Here is a 13,568-nt window from a genome sequence, read left to right as displayed (position 1 = left end):
GCGTGAAGAAAAACCAGTGGGAAATCACGTTGAGAGTCTATCTACAATTGAAATTAGTACTATTAACTTTCTTTCACCATCAATTACTATGCAAGGGGACTAAGCAGCTACTAGGTACAAAAAGTGTTTAATTTAGTCTCGCCTAAAGGGAGTGCAATAGGCAGAGCAGCGACACACCTAATATTAAAAGTGATAAATTCCAAAGAAACTGCGGGAGATGCCGCAACAGTAACTTTTAACGGAGTCATCCGCTAATGTGCATTTCAATGCAACGATTTCAGAGCGTAAAAATCATTCGCCTTGACTGGGACTCGAACCCAGATCCCTCAATATCCGGTCGAGTGCTTTAGCCACTTAAGCTACCGAGGCGTCCTCTTAAACTCTGAAATTTTGGGGCTCTTTTTAAAGGAACTAGATGTTATGACGAAATACCGTACATACAATGTCACATGCATTCGTAGTCGTGCGCGAGGCGCCACTGTCCACGAGGTTAAAGCCAATTTTAAACACTTATGGTGTTTTCCCTTTGACAAATTCCAAAGAAACTGCGGGAGATGCCGCAACAGTAACTTTTAACGTTAAAACTCCGTTAAAAGTTACTGTTGCGGCATCTCCCGCAGTTTCTTTGGAATTTGTCAAAGGGAAAACACCATAAGTGTTTAAAGTTGGCTTTAACCTCGTGGACAGTGGCGCCTCGCGCACGACTACGAATGCATGTGACATTGTATGTACGGTATTTCGTCATAACATCTAGTTCCTTTAAAAAGAGCCCCAAAATTTCAGAGTTTAAGAGGACGCCTCGGTAGCTTAAGTGGCTAAAGCACTCGACCGGATATTGAGGGATCTGGGTTCGAGTCCCAGTCAAGGCGAATGATTTTTACGCTCTGAAATCGTTGCATTGATTAAAAGTGATGGCTTGCTGAGATAGGCTTCAGTTAGAATTTCCAATAAGCTATCGTATGATGCATACACACTTGCAAATATAACTTCTCACTACCGAGTGATATATGTGGCCATAAAGTGGGGGTTTATTTCAGAATAATTTGCCTCTTGTGGACTTTATAATCTTCAAAATTAAAATTAAATTTATATACTCTCCTACTTAACTATTTTGCTCGTATTTCTTGATAGTTTATTGGTACTAGGTGTGTAATAACTACTGAACCGATTGATAAGCTAAATTTGTAAAATGGAATATTTGGTCCATGGAGTTATTTTTCTCGATATTTCTCGATTGATTATATGGGTACCATAGCTGCTGGAGGATATTATAGAATTATTTTTGTAATTATCATCCATATAATTCCTCTAGAAAGCAGTTGTATAATTAAACCGCGGTCTGATACAGACAAAAATTTGGTAACTTGATAAAAGTGCGAATTTAATCTGATCTCACTCTTTTGACGAGAGTTACAAACAGTGATATGGCAAGAATTTGCTAGAATTTCTCTAGAAGTGATGATAGCTAAAAGATAATTGTTAATTTAACTGCAAAGCTGAAAATTTAAAATTTATATATGTTCAAAGTATTCGCTCGGAATAATTCCTGAGCCTTCTTCCACACAATCCCAACACAATGATCGCGACGTTATGGTCGGTGGAGATTTCAATGTCCCATCTATTCACCGGAGCACATATAGTTTTAAAACGGGCGGTAAAGACAAAGATATCTACGAATCGCTATTGAATTCTTTTTTGTTGAACTCATTGAATTAGGTCGCCACTTCACCAACAAGGTGTGATAATCTAGATTTGTTCGCAACGAATATTCCCGAAAAAGCCTTAGCTATAGAAACTACAAAATGACCTTGTGACCACAGGTCAGTAAACGCTAAGTTTTCGCCTCATGGGGTCCGAAATAAGAAGCCTAAATGGTGCCTCTACAATGGCCTGAAGTGCGTGCTACAGAATCAATTTGCTAGTTTTAAGAAAGAGTGTAATCACCGAAGTACTGAGGATACGTGGAATCACTTCCTTGAGATCACGGGCTCAGCAGTGAACAAGTTCATTCCCAGTAAATCTATAAAAGATAGCACGGAACCTAGATGGTACAACGCGGATGTTAGAATAGCATCACGAAATTAGGGATAATATCTCTAGCGACACATCCAGATCCTCTACGCTGCGCGCGATCCAATTCGGCAATTAATCCAGCTTCGTGAGGATCCCATATACTTGCAGCATGTTCTAAATGAGGCCTAGCCAACGACAGATAACATTTCTTTTTGAATTTTTCATCACATTTACTAAGTACTATTCTAATAAATTCTAATTTTTTGTTAGCTTTTCCACATATTCCCCGTATGTGTTTCACCCAGGAGAGATGGTGAGTGAGGGTGACGCCTAGGTATTTAAATCAGTCTCCACATTCCATTTCGGTGTTCCAATCCAGTGGGCGTTTGGGTGGGAATTTCTCTTTTTTCCAAAAATGTATGACCTCGCACTTTTTTTAAGTTTAATTCAAATTGCCAAGTGTCGCACCAGCGTTGTATAGCATTAAGGGCATCTGAAAAAGCTGATGTTTCCTCAGGATCACGGATATAACAGCGAAGCATTGCATTGTCGGCAAATAAACGTATCTTACGAGCTATTGACTACGGAGTCAATGTCGTCAAAGTAAAGTAGGAATAAAAGAGGTCCGATGATACTTCCCTGGAGATCACCTGAAGTAACTTCTACTGAATTTGAGCTAACTCTACATCTATTACTATTCTGAGTACCCGACCATTCAAAAAGTCTTCAACCCAACCCCAGATATTTATTTCAATTCCATATGCTTCTAGCTTTGGGAGTAGTTTACGATGAGGTACTTTGTCGAAGGCTTTCTTAAAATCTAGAAAAATCGCGTCCACTGGAAAATTGCTCCCTCCCGAAATTTGAATATCATGAACAGAAAGAGCAAGTTGTGCCTCGCAGGAGCTAGCCTTTCGGAAACCGTGCTGATTTTTCATTATAAAAACTCGTGATTATCGCGGTGTCTCACGATCGAACTAGCAACTACTAGCAACTTGTATATGTTCCAAAACCTTGCGCAAATATCTCGACGGAACGATATCACCTATATCTGAAGCACCAAATTCACCCAAGAGTTTGCTTGTACCTGATCAATTTATACGGCATCGAATGCCAAGTTCACTGGTTTGGTGTGTCTACCTGCACGTTGAAAACCATTGCCGCTGTGATGTGGAAATCAGTTGAAATAATCTCCAAGCATTAAGTTAATTTCCCATAATTGAATTAATCAACTCTATTTAAGTCTCGCATCACACATTAATTAAAACGTTCGAATTTTCCTCTGATTGCTAGTGCGAGCTTGTACTGGCGGAATGATTTACTCGAAATAGTCGAAGACACTTGGATGGTCACCAAGACACTCTTCCTCTAAGCTACAAGAAAAAAAAGTCCTAAGGGAATATTACGAGTATAAAATGTATTTCAAATCTCTCAAAGTTTCATATTGCGTTCAAAAGCAAAGTAACAAGTTCTAAATCATTTATTGCCGTCATCATACTATGTATGCGTAAATACAAGTACTTACTAACTGACTTGTAGCTTTTAGGAATGGAGTAGTAGTAGTTTTGAGGGGAGGCGACCGACAGCTAAGGTCATTTGCGCCATAGGGGATGGACAGGAAAGGATGAAGGGTGGAGAGAAACCCGGCGTCGGCATTAGCCTACTCTTTACGAAAGGCGCCAAGGGGTCCGCGGCTTAACGTCCCATCCGACGGACGGCGTACTCACTCAAAGTGCCCTCCACAAAGCACCTCAAGTAGGGATCGAGACACCTCTGAAAAATATTCAACACCGCCGGGATTTGAACCCGCGCCCTCAGGGTGGGAAGCTTTTAGGAATGGATCCGAGGACGTTGTCTACAACATCAAAGCAAAGAACGTAGCTGTGGATGATCGCTAAATCCAATAGGAGTGAATGTTCATTACATAGTAGCCGGTAAGCCACCACTAGGGTGTGCGGCAGGGGGTGAGCACACCAGAGTAATTTTGATCCGAATACTTCCCCACCTTAGTGCATTCGGACAACGTTATTCTGATCCCTTGTCGTTCATGGGAAAAATTACACCTTAAATCTATATGTTAAACTCCTATTCTCTCTGATTTATTTTGCATGATCTCTCCTGTCATAGTACGATGGGGCTAATAATGCATGTACAGCTTAAGGTATGCTACGCGTTAGTCAACCTCTTCCCTTAGTGTCGACCAGGTTGTCAACATCCGAGTGTGACCGCCGATTTGCATATAGCAGTCGATATGTTGAAGTCGTCGAGGACCCTTCGAATTGAGCATTTGCGCGACTCTCTTTATTCCCTCCGGCGCTGTGCCTCTAGTGTCCGTCCGCGCCAATGGCCATCCCGACTACAGCCAGGCCGAGTCCGTGTGCGTGTGTGAGTGTTTGTGTGCGTCCGTTCGTGATTGATTGCGATGCGCGGCGGGAGGGGGTGGGCGGAGGAGAGAATGGCCTCTCCAGTGCGGTGGCGGTCGAGTGGTCACGTGGGTGTTCCAGGGGGGAGGGGGGTTGAGTTCGGGGGAGGGGAGTCGGTCCGCGGGGTGGTCAAATGGTAGCGGCGGCGACGGGCGATGCACACGCCGCCTTCGAGGATGGCGCTAAAAAGACTTTTAACGAGGTAGCGAGGCAATTGGCGTGGAATTAGGACCCATTCACGGGTTGGTCGGCCTTCCAATGCTAGGGTGGTGCCATATCCATCGCCGCCAACTTTCACTCGCCGTTTCCCGGACTGACTTTCCTTACTCTTAGAAAAGAGGATCGCGAGGGTACTCCGAATTAAGTACTCCACAAAAGGCACTCCATTAAGCACTCCATACGAAGCTCTCACCGCCACACCCACTTTGGGGAGTCTCGAACCTCAGAGAGATGTTTGGGATGCATCGCCTGTCAAGTATCACGCTCATTCAATATTGAATTCCGCTGCCCAGCCGATCATCGGTGTGCTGTTTAAATCTTAAATTATTCATTAGTTCGTCGAGAACAACGACAAGAGGACATTTTGCAATTTTTTCATTGGATATATTAAAATTCTCTCGTGAATTGGTAACTAGATATATGGTCCCCCATTATTATCCATTCCGTTTAAACATGATGTCACGAGCAATAGGTTAGCAAGATCTTGTTATCCAAAAAAATGTTAAGTCATTGCTAAATTAGAGCCAGTAAGATTTTTGGAAAGTAAATCGACTTCTTCACTTTATCACACCATGACCAGTATTTTGGACTTAGTTGTCACGTCAGTCAATTGTCATAAGATAAGCCACCTACCGTGTATTTTTACTCCCTCACGAGATTTCAATTGATACTAATCAACATGTTTTTAACTTATTCTCCATAATAAAGCTTCCAGTTGGTTTCGATAAAATGTTTCGGTTTATGTATATCAAACAGAATATATCATCTTGTTACATAAAAGACTATGTTCAAACAAATAAGTAGATCGTAAATAACTCATTAGTTTGCGCTCGAAATTGACCGCATTAGCTTAGTTCAATGCAAATTAGGGAGGCGTTAGATTAAACAAAAGTCGCCATGAAATTTTAAGTACTGCGCCATAAAATTTCTGTAGATGGTTTGCATTGTTGAAACATTAACCTTCGCAAGAGGGAGTCACTATCAACTAATAAGAAGTTATATTGAAGAAATTAAAGTAAATGTAATAAGAATTTAACTCTAGGAGAAAACATGAAAACAAATACAGGAAAGTGACTAATGGGAGCAGCCAAAAAAGCAGGAATAAGTCAGCCGCAGGTCTAAAAAAAATATACTCAATGAGGTTGGGTTTTAGGTTGATTTTAATTACATTATTTTTTAGGTTTACTTTTTCTCCTCTCTGGGCGAATACTTTCAATCCACAGCAGCTGCCTAACGCGCAATTCCAGCCATTCTATCAGCACATCAATGTAGTCACGTGTTGCAGAGGTCGGAATTGATCACATAATAAGAGGAATTAAAAAAGGAAACAGCTTGACTGTCCGGTTTCCTGTCTATTTTGGTTTTAGATGAGACGGTTTATGATACGTGCTTGGCCGTTTCCAATAGAACCGAAGAAGAAGCAAGGTAGAGAGGAGGTATATGGGAATCCTTGTGTGTACCTCAACTCTGTTGAAACCGTTGCGACGCATTCGGAGGGAAATTAAGGCATCACTTGTGGATGCGAGTTCGATGGCTGACAGTTAGGGAAATGAATAGGGTTGGAATCCCGTGGAATAGTGATCGTTGAGTTACCGCCAAGAGTAGATGGGAATAGGAGCTCGGTCGCTGACTCAAATTACGAATGGAGTTGGTTGGAATGCGGAGGGAGAAGTGATGATCCTCTGAGAGGAATGGTCCATTCACGAGGCAGTGTGGGGATCTCAAATCAGATATCAGTCGACGTTAGAAGACCAAGGAATATAAACTGCCAGTGAAGGTATGTTTTGGATGGACACAAGCTATCAAACGGCACAAACGACGATTCCTCTGTCTCTCCTAACAAAACAATCTGATATAAAACACTGCAATAGGCCCCTCTTCAATGCCGAATACTTCCTTCCCCCTTCACTCTGTCCATCATCCCGGACGGCTGGGGAAGAAAATTGACTTTTTGGGAGGCAGGAAGCGGAATACATGATGGCCTAAAGATGGGTGTGGTGCGCAGGGAACGTTTTGCGAAACTATTTGGTGCAATAAATTTCTGGTAGTGTTATGAACCAACCTTATATTGGTTCAAAACATATGCTGAGTGCAAATATGATGCTGGAGATTTGATATTCCTTCGTGCATAGAAGTTGGATTGATTACCGGATTAGATCGCGTGCGGCGTAGAGGAGCTAGATTCGTAACATTTTGTAATGATAAACTTAGTAACGCATCCAAAACATTAGAGCAGCTAGCCTGGGAATCACTCACAGAGCGAAGATTAAATTACAGATTGAAGCTCTGGCATAAATTGGAAGGCGGTCTCTTTAGCAGTGATACTGAAAATGTATTATTACCTACATCCTACTAGGGTAGGAGAGATCATACAATTAAAATTAGAGAGATTAAGAGTAGAAAAGATAGATTTAATATGTAATTTTTTCCACGAACGTTAGGGGATGATAATATAATTGTTCGACCGCTGTAGGGTCATGTTCGGGTAAAATTATTCTGGTGTGTATTTCCCCCTGCCACACACCCTGGCGGTGGCTTGCAGGGTATATATAAATAAATAAATACATATGAGCTATCCTATTCTTACCACTTCCTTGCTTGCCTAACATTCTTCCCCCTATCATAGTCTCAACATCTCATTGCCAATCAACACGCTTGTCATCCATTGTTTCTGCCTCCTTATGATTTCTCCTTACAATGCCCTCTCCTTCCCCCTCATACCTAGCACTCTTCTCTGGTTTTCTTTTCTGTTCACTTCATCTATTCCAACCTACTCCACACCCACTATTTCAAAAGCCTCTATGCCAATTCTATCCATACACACAGTCGTAGTCAAGAACGCCAAAGGACACCGAGAAATTACATTCACCCACTTTTTCTCTGATATGTAAACGAATCATTCGCATCTTGTGGAAAATGAGAGCTTTGGAACAACTAACACATGTAATGAATGCGTGCAAATGTACTGATGCATTAGATACTATGAGCTCGTGTATTTGTGGGAAACTGAGTTGAATTGAATGAAATTTATTTTCGATTCGATACTAAACCACGCACAAAAATCTTTGATCTTTGGTGGAGTTAATTTCCTAGCTCGCCTGGTTTATTCTATTCTAGAAACCAGGCATTATTACAAAAAAATGGGATAATAAGATGTGGTTGATTGCGTCAGTGGCTTAAATATTAATAAATAGATAGGTAGATGTATAGCTTGGCTGAACATAATTAATTACGAGCATAACACTCGTTGAAGATAGTTGAAGAGCGAAAGTTTTACTATATCTTGATTTTCAAGCATTGATAAAATTTTCCCGTGCCACGATTATGTCAGCACCTACAAACCTATTCTGCCGCGGGTGTGATTCTATTTTTGCCAGGCTTAGATGCTGTTCTGAGGGTGTCGGAAATGACCTCGTTCGTTGAAGTACACAAAAACCAATTACATGCATTACGTGCGACGACAATGCTCGATCAAGTGGTGGCGTTGATGCGGGTCGGAATGAGCGAGATGGAGCATGGGAAACAAAAACGACTCGACGCTCGCACAAAAACTTTTCCCGTGGGCGACGGCAGGGGGGAGGAGGGTGGGGGGGTAGTCTGGGTATTGGTGATCGATGGACCGATTGGGCGGGGCTTAATGGTGGCACCTCGACGGACGTATGCGGGAAGTATGTGCTCGAAATCCTCCCGAGTGAATGGAAGGCGACGCGGAAGCCGCACCGGCGTTGACACTTGGCTGCCGACTGAGGACGCCAGCGCTCGGGTTTTGCTCTCGCGTTCGGTTTGATCCCGCGATAATTCCGTAGAATTGAGAGAGGCATGACATTTGGGTTTTCATCCTCCTTTTTGTTTTTTTTATTTTTTCGGGACCAGCCTCTTCATCGGTCCGAAAGATTGGAATGCTGTGGTAATCCACTGTGGCGGATTTTGGCGTCGTTTTTGTCTTGAAAAACGTCAATTAAGCGAAGTGCGGAGCTACATACGGAAGAAGGTATCCCAATCATGAATATATAAACACACACACACACACACACACACACACACACACACACACACACACACACACACACACACACACACACATATATATATATATATATATATATATATATATATATATATATATATATATATATATATATATAATGGGCTGACACAATATAACACAAATAGAAAAGAATAGACACATTTAAAAGAACACTCACACGGTAAACTGTTCGAGCTTTCGGCCCTCTCAGAGGCCTTCTTCAAGTCTCTCTTGAAGAAGGCCTCTGAGAGGGCCGAAAGCTCGAACAATTTACCGTGTGAGTGTTCTTTTAAATGTGTCTATTCTTTTCTATTTGTGTTATATTGTGTCAGCCCATTATTGTGCCGCTCGTGTGAGTTTTTCCGTACAATCGTTATATATATATATATATATACACACAACACACACATTCAAACACGAAATACCGCCAAACGGCGAATAAATACTCATATATACAGAAACAGATATAAGGAAAAGGGATAGTATTGTGTTCGTCCTTTATATGTGTTCCTATCCCTTTTCCTTATATCTGTTTCTTTATATATGAGTATATATATATATAGATATATATATATATATATATATATATATATATATATATATATATATACATACATACATATATTATATACACGTGGGTCACGGTAGTCCAAGGGGTAGAGCGTTGGACTACTGACCGGAGGGTCCCGGGTTTGTTTCCCGGGCAAGTCCCTGGGCACCTGCAGCTCCACGCAAGCTATGTGATTTTTCGGGTACCAGATCTTCCTTGGAAACCATAACCGGCACAGGGAAAGGAACTGGCCCCCCTACCCTGATGTGTGAATTTCACACGCCGTCGGGCTTAGTACTGGGTGAACTCTACCATCGCCTACCAAACCGACCTTCGGGTTGATTACTGTGTTTATGGTTTTTTTTAAATATATGCATATATATACATACATTTGTCGTTTGATCATAACTTGTGTTGTTTACAGTGACTCGAAAATTTTCTATCAGCAAAAAAATTGAGTTAACTCGAAAACAGTTTAGTGCGATGATTTTTTACGATTTTCGATGTGGATTATGAAGACAGAAGTGCATCGACCGACTTAGTTCCACTTTTGACGATGAAGCCCCATCCTTTGCCACTGTGGAACTTACATTCATTAACTTGTAGGAAAACAAATCTTTGCTTCATGCAAACTAGCATTTATTATATTATATTATAAATAAGATTAAATTGATAAACGTTCTTGTAAATTTTACAGAAATAACATCATAAATAAATGCCTGTTGGAAATCCGTGAACGGCATGTTATTTCTCTTAATTATTCATCAGGATTTTGCGAACAATATCAGTTTTAAATGTGAGGGATCACGTGAAGAAAACCTGATTCGTGAAATATTAAAGTTTACTAATAACTTCAAGTTTTTTAATGGATGTACTCACATTCAGAGAAGAGCCTCAAATCGTATTTACGTGCATTAAATACCGTGGGATTGTCATCGCGGGTTGCCCAGTCCACGCTAGACTTCATGTATAATTTACCGTTAAGTTTCGTACGCGTTGATTTTTTCATTTCCAAACTTTTGTTTCCGTTCCATGCCCGACATTCGTCGCACTGCTGACTCTTAATATTTATTTCCGCTTCATTTAAAATATTAATCCATTTATCTCCTCAGCGTTTCCTTCCACACCAAATAATTTTTGTATCCCTGTTTCATAAATTTTAACCTGGTCATTAAATACTTAATTATTATTTTTAAGGAAATTTTAATTTTTTACATAATCTCGTTAAGCAAAAATTAATTTAAACATTAATAAAATAATTTCTGACAATTAAAAATATTTTTAATTGATGCTAAAAACAATTTGCATCATTTCTCAGGCGCATTAATTCACGCAACTAAAATTTTAAAGTTTTAATCCACGCATAACAAAATATATTTTATTAGTCTTCAAAATTGGCAATAAGGAAATCCAAAAAATATTGAGTACGATGATCAAATGACGCACATGGCAGAATACAAAACACTTTTTCTCATTAGGAAAAGTTCACAGAGTTTTTTATGTTAAGAATAACCTACTTTATACATGACTGGTCTGAAAAAAGAAAAATAACTTTGCGTTAATTTTCACTAAATAAGGTGGAAATAAATAAAATTTCACACTTAACCAATATTCATATTTTCCACCCCGTAACGGCCAAGTCTTTCGATCTTAATAAAGAATTTGAAGCATTTATTTCCACTGTATTGCTCGAAGCGTTAGTTTTTAGATAGTTTCACTGGGGAAATTAGGCTCCCATTGCAGGATGTCTAACCTGCGTGCGTTTGAGACCTGGTCTCGTGGTACTAAAATAGTCCGCTCCCCAATCGCCAACGGGAAATGATGAAAAAATGAAAATACCCGGATTAGTGTTTTTTTCCGCCTCTCGGCAAAATGAACCTCTAACTCGGCGAGAGCCTCGGCTGGTGTCTCGAGGGAACATTGCGGGAAAGCCAAGTGTGAATGCGTGCCTCCCTGTCCGTCCTCCCATTAGAGCTTGTTTTTTTCGCGCGAGGCGTGTAAGAGGCTGGATGTGTACGGTTGAATTGGTGCTCCACGATGCTCTCCCACCCCTCCCCCTCTCTCCTCCCCACTCCACCCCCTCCCGCGCGCCCCAGGAACAGTGCTACCAACGCCTCCGTGTTTGCAGAAATTGCTTTGCTTCCCAGACGGGAGGAAAACTGTTTGAGTGAACCGACTGCATCGTTGTAAAAACCGCATTACACGTGACGCATTATTCCTGCTTAGCCTTAGATGAGGAAGGACTTTTATTAAATTATCGATATCGTAGGGAAATGGCAAAATATAAGATGTTGTTCAAAGGTCGATTTTGTGTTTTTGAGTCGTCTAACTGGTACCAGAAATGCTCTCCCAGACAAACAGATACGGAAGTAAGCAGCACTGGGTTATACATTTGAAGTTAATATTTTTGCAAGCAGGGTTTCGTTTTCCTGCTGCCTATAGAAGAACCATTCCTCCATTATATTCCCATGAGTTGCCGTACTAATAGTTTAATAAATTTTTTAAGGTGAAAACTTGGTAGCAATCCGAAACTTGGCTTGAGGAACATAAAAGCTTTTAATCAAAGCAAGATTGTCCTATATAGTCGCATATAATTCAAATATCAGGTAATTATGCCGAATTACCTCAGTTGTAAAATAATTATAAAAATCTTTATTACTGAAAATTATTGACGAATTACAAATATACGTGGAGGTAATCTATAAAACTAATGACTTCACCATATCATTCAAGTGCCTTAATTTAAAAGGCACGAATTTGCATTAAAGAATCGTTGGGATACTAGTTACTTCATGTACCATACTTGCACTGTGATCTGTTCTGGTGCATCTGTATTTAAAATGATTCAGATAGATTTAGTGATAAATTTTTCACAATATAACAAAAATGATACCAATAGCCTTATAATATTAGCTAACGATCAAATAAAAAGATACATTACATCTAGATATTCATTTTTCAAAGTTTTTGGAAAAAATTAAATTTCAATCTTTGTCAGTTCAATTGCTGAAATAGACGGGAGTGATTTCAGAATGACACAACTTACGGGCAATACTTGAAGACAGCGTGTTTATGGTCTAAATAGTTTTTAATGTTATTGAACATTATTGCGACCAGCACGAACACCCGTAAAATAAGGTTAAACAATTCATTAATGGAGTTTTAAAAAGTAACACATAAACTTGTTAACCTTTACCTAAGAAGATATCAAACCCACATTGCTCGCTAAATTATCTACCTTTCCCAAAACTAAGAGAACTGGGCTGGAAGAAATTACTTGAGCGACACCTTTGCTTTGTTATTCAAGTTGTGCTAAAAACAATCTATAAGCTTACTTATTTCGCCTCTGAAAACAAATGGCTCATGCACTTATCACATTCCACATCTCGTGAGGACGTATCGTAAGAAGATGAGCTCTTGTTAATGCGAATGAAAAATACAAGTATAGTACCACGAAATATTTTTTTTGAAATTGGACATTACTTCGGAAACATAAAATGAAACTGTCGTAATGGCCGATAGCGGAGAGAAAAAATTATCCATCCGCCTCACAAAAAAAAGACGAATGTGATACTTAATCTCAAGAAAGCTAACAAATTAAGAAAACCTATGAATAGAATGAAGAATACGTCTAAATTTCAATGTCAATGATGCGCTGTTTGACTTAATTGCGAACGTTTTCTTTATTTACTATTTTTTTATCACCGTTGAAATGTTATGAAAAGTAGCTCTAATAATCGGTAGAACTGTTACATGAGGATAGACATGGAATTTTAAAAATCAGAATTTCAGCGTGTAGCCAGCCTGAATGGTTCGCTATCACACTCTGCGTGAATAATTCGGAATTTTCGAATCAGAATCAGTTGTGGACTCGGAACGGGGTTGAGATCGTTAATTGAGTAATGAGCGTGGCTGAACAACGCAATCGATGGGATAGATTTGACGAGGCCCGTGGGAAGGCGAGAGACACCATCCAGCTTCAGCCACCACAGGTGTCTTCCATATCCAGATCACCCGAGCGCGTTTACAAATGGCACCGAATGGATACCACAAAACGTCGAGTTTTCCCCATGACCCTCTTAACCTTAACATTTCCACGATACTCCGAGTTTTTTCAGTCATAAGAACGATTAGTATTTGGTATTTTAGCTCCGAGACATTCTCTTTGACTGAGTCTTATATACGTATACATAGTAATAGGCCCTTGTTTTCAGAACTCCGCGCATTCATAACTGGAAATAGTTGACGACAAGGAATTTCAGAGATTTTTATTTCTTCCATCTATTTCTATGCACTATTTCCTTTCATTTATTATAGTTATTACTACGACTGGGAA

The sequence above is a fragment of the Hetaerina americana genome, unplaced genomic scaffold (genome assembly GCF_022747635.1).
Source record: "Hetaerina americana unplaced genomic scaffold, ioHetAmer1.1.p SCAF_9, whole genome shotgun sequence".
Classification (NCBI taxonomy): Eukaryota; Metazoa; Arthropoda; class Insecta; order Odonata; family Calopterygidae; genus Hetaerina; species Hetaerina americana.
The sequence above is the reverse complement of the archived record's forward strand: the minus strand, read 5'-3'. Positions refer to the sequence as shown.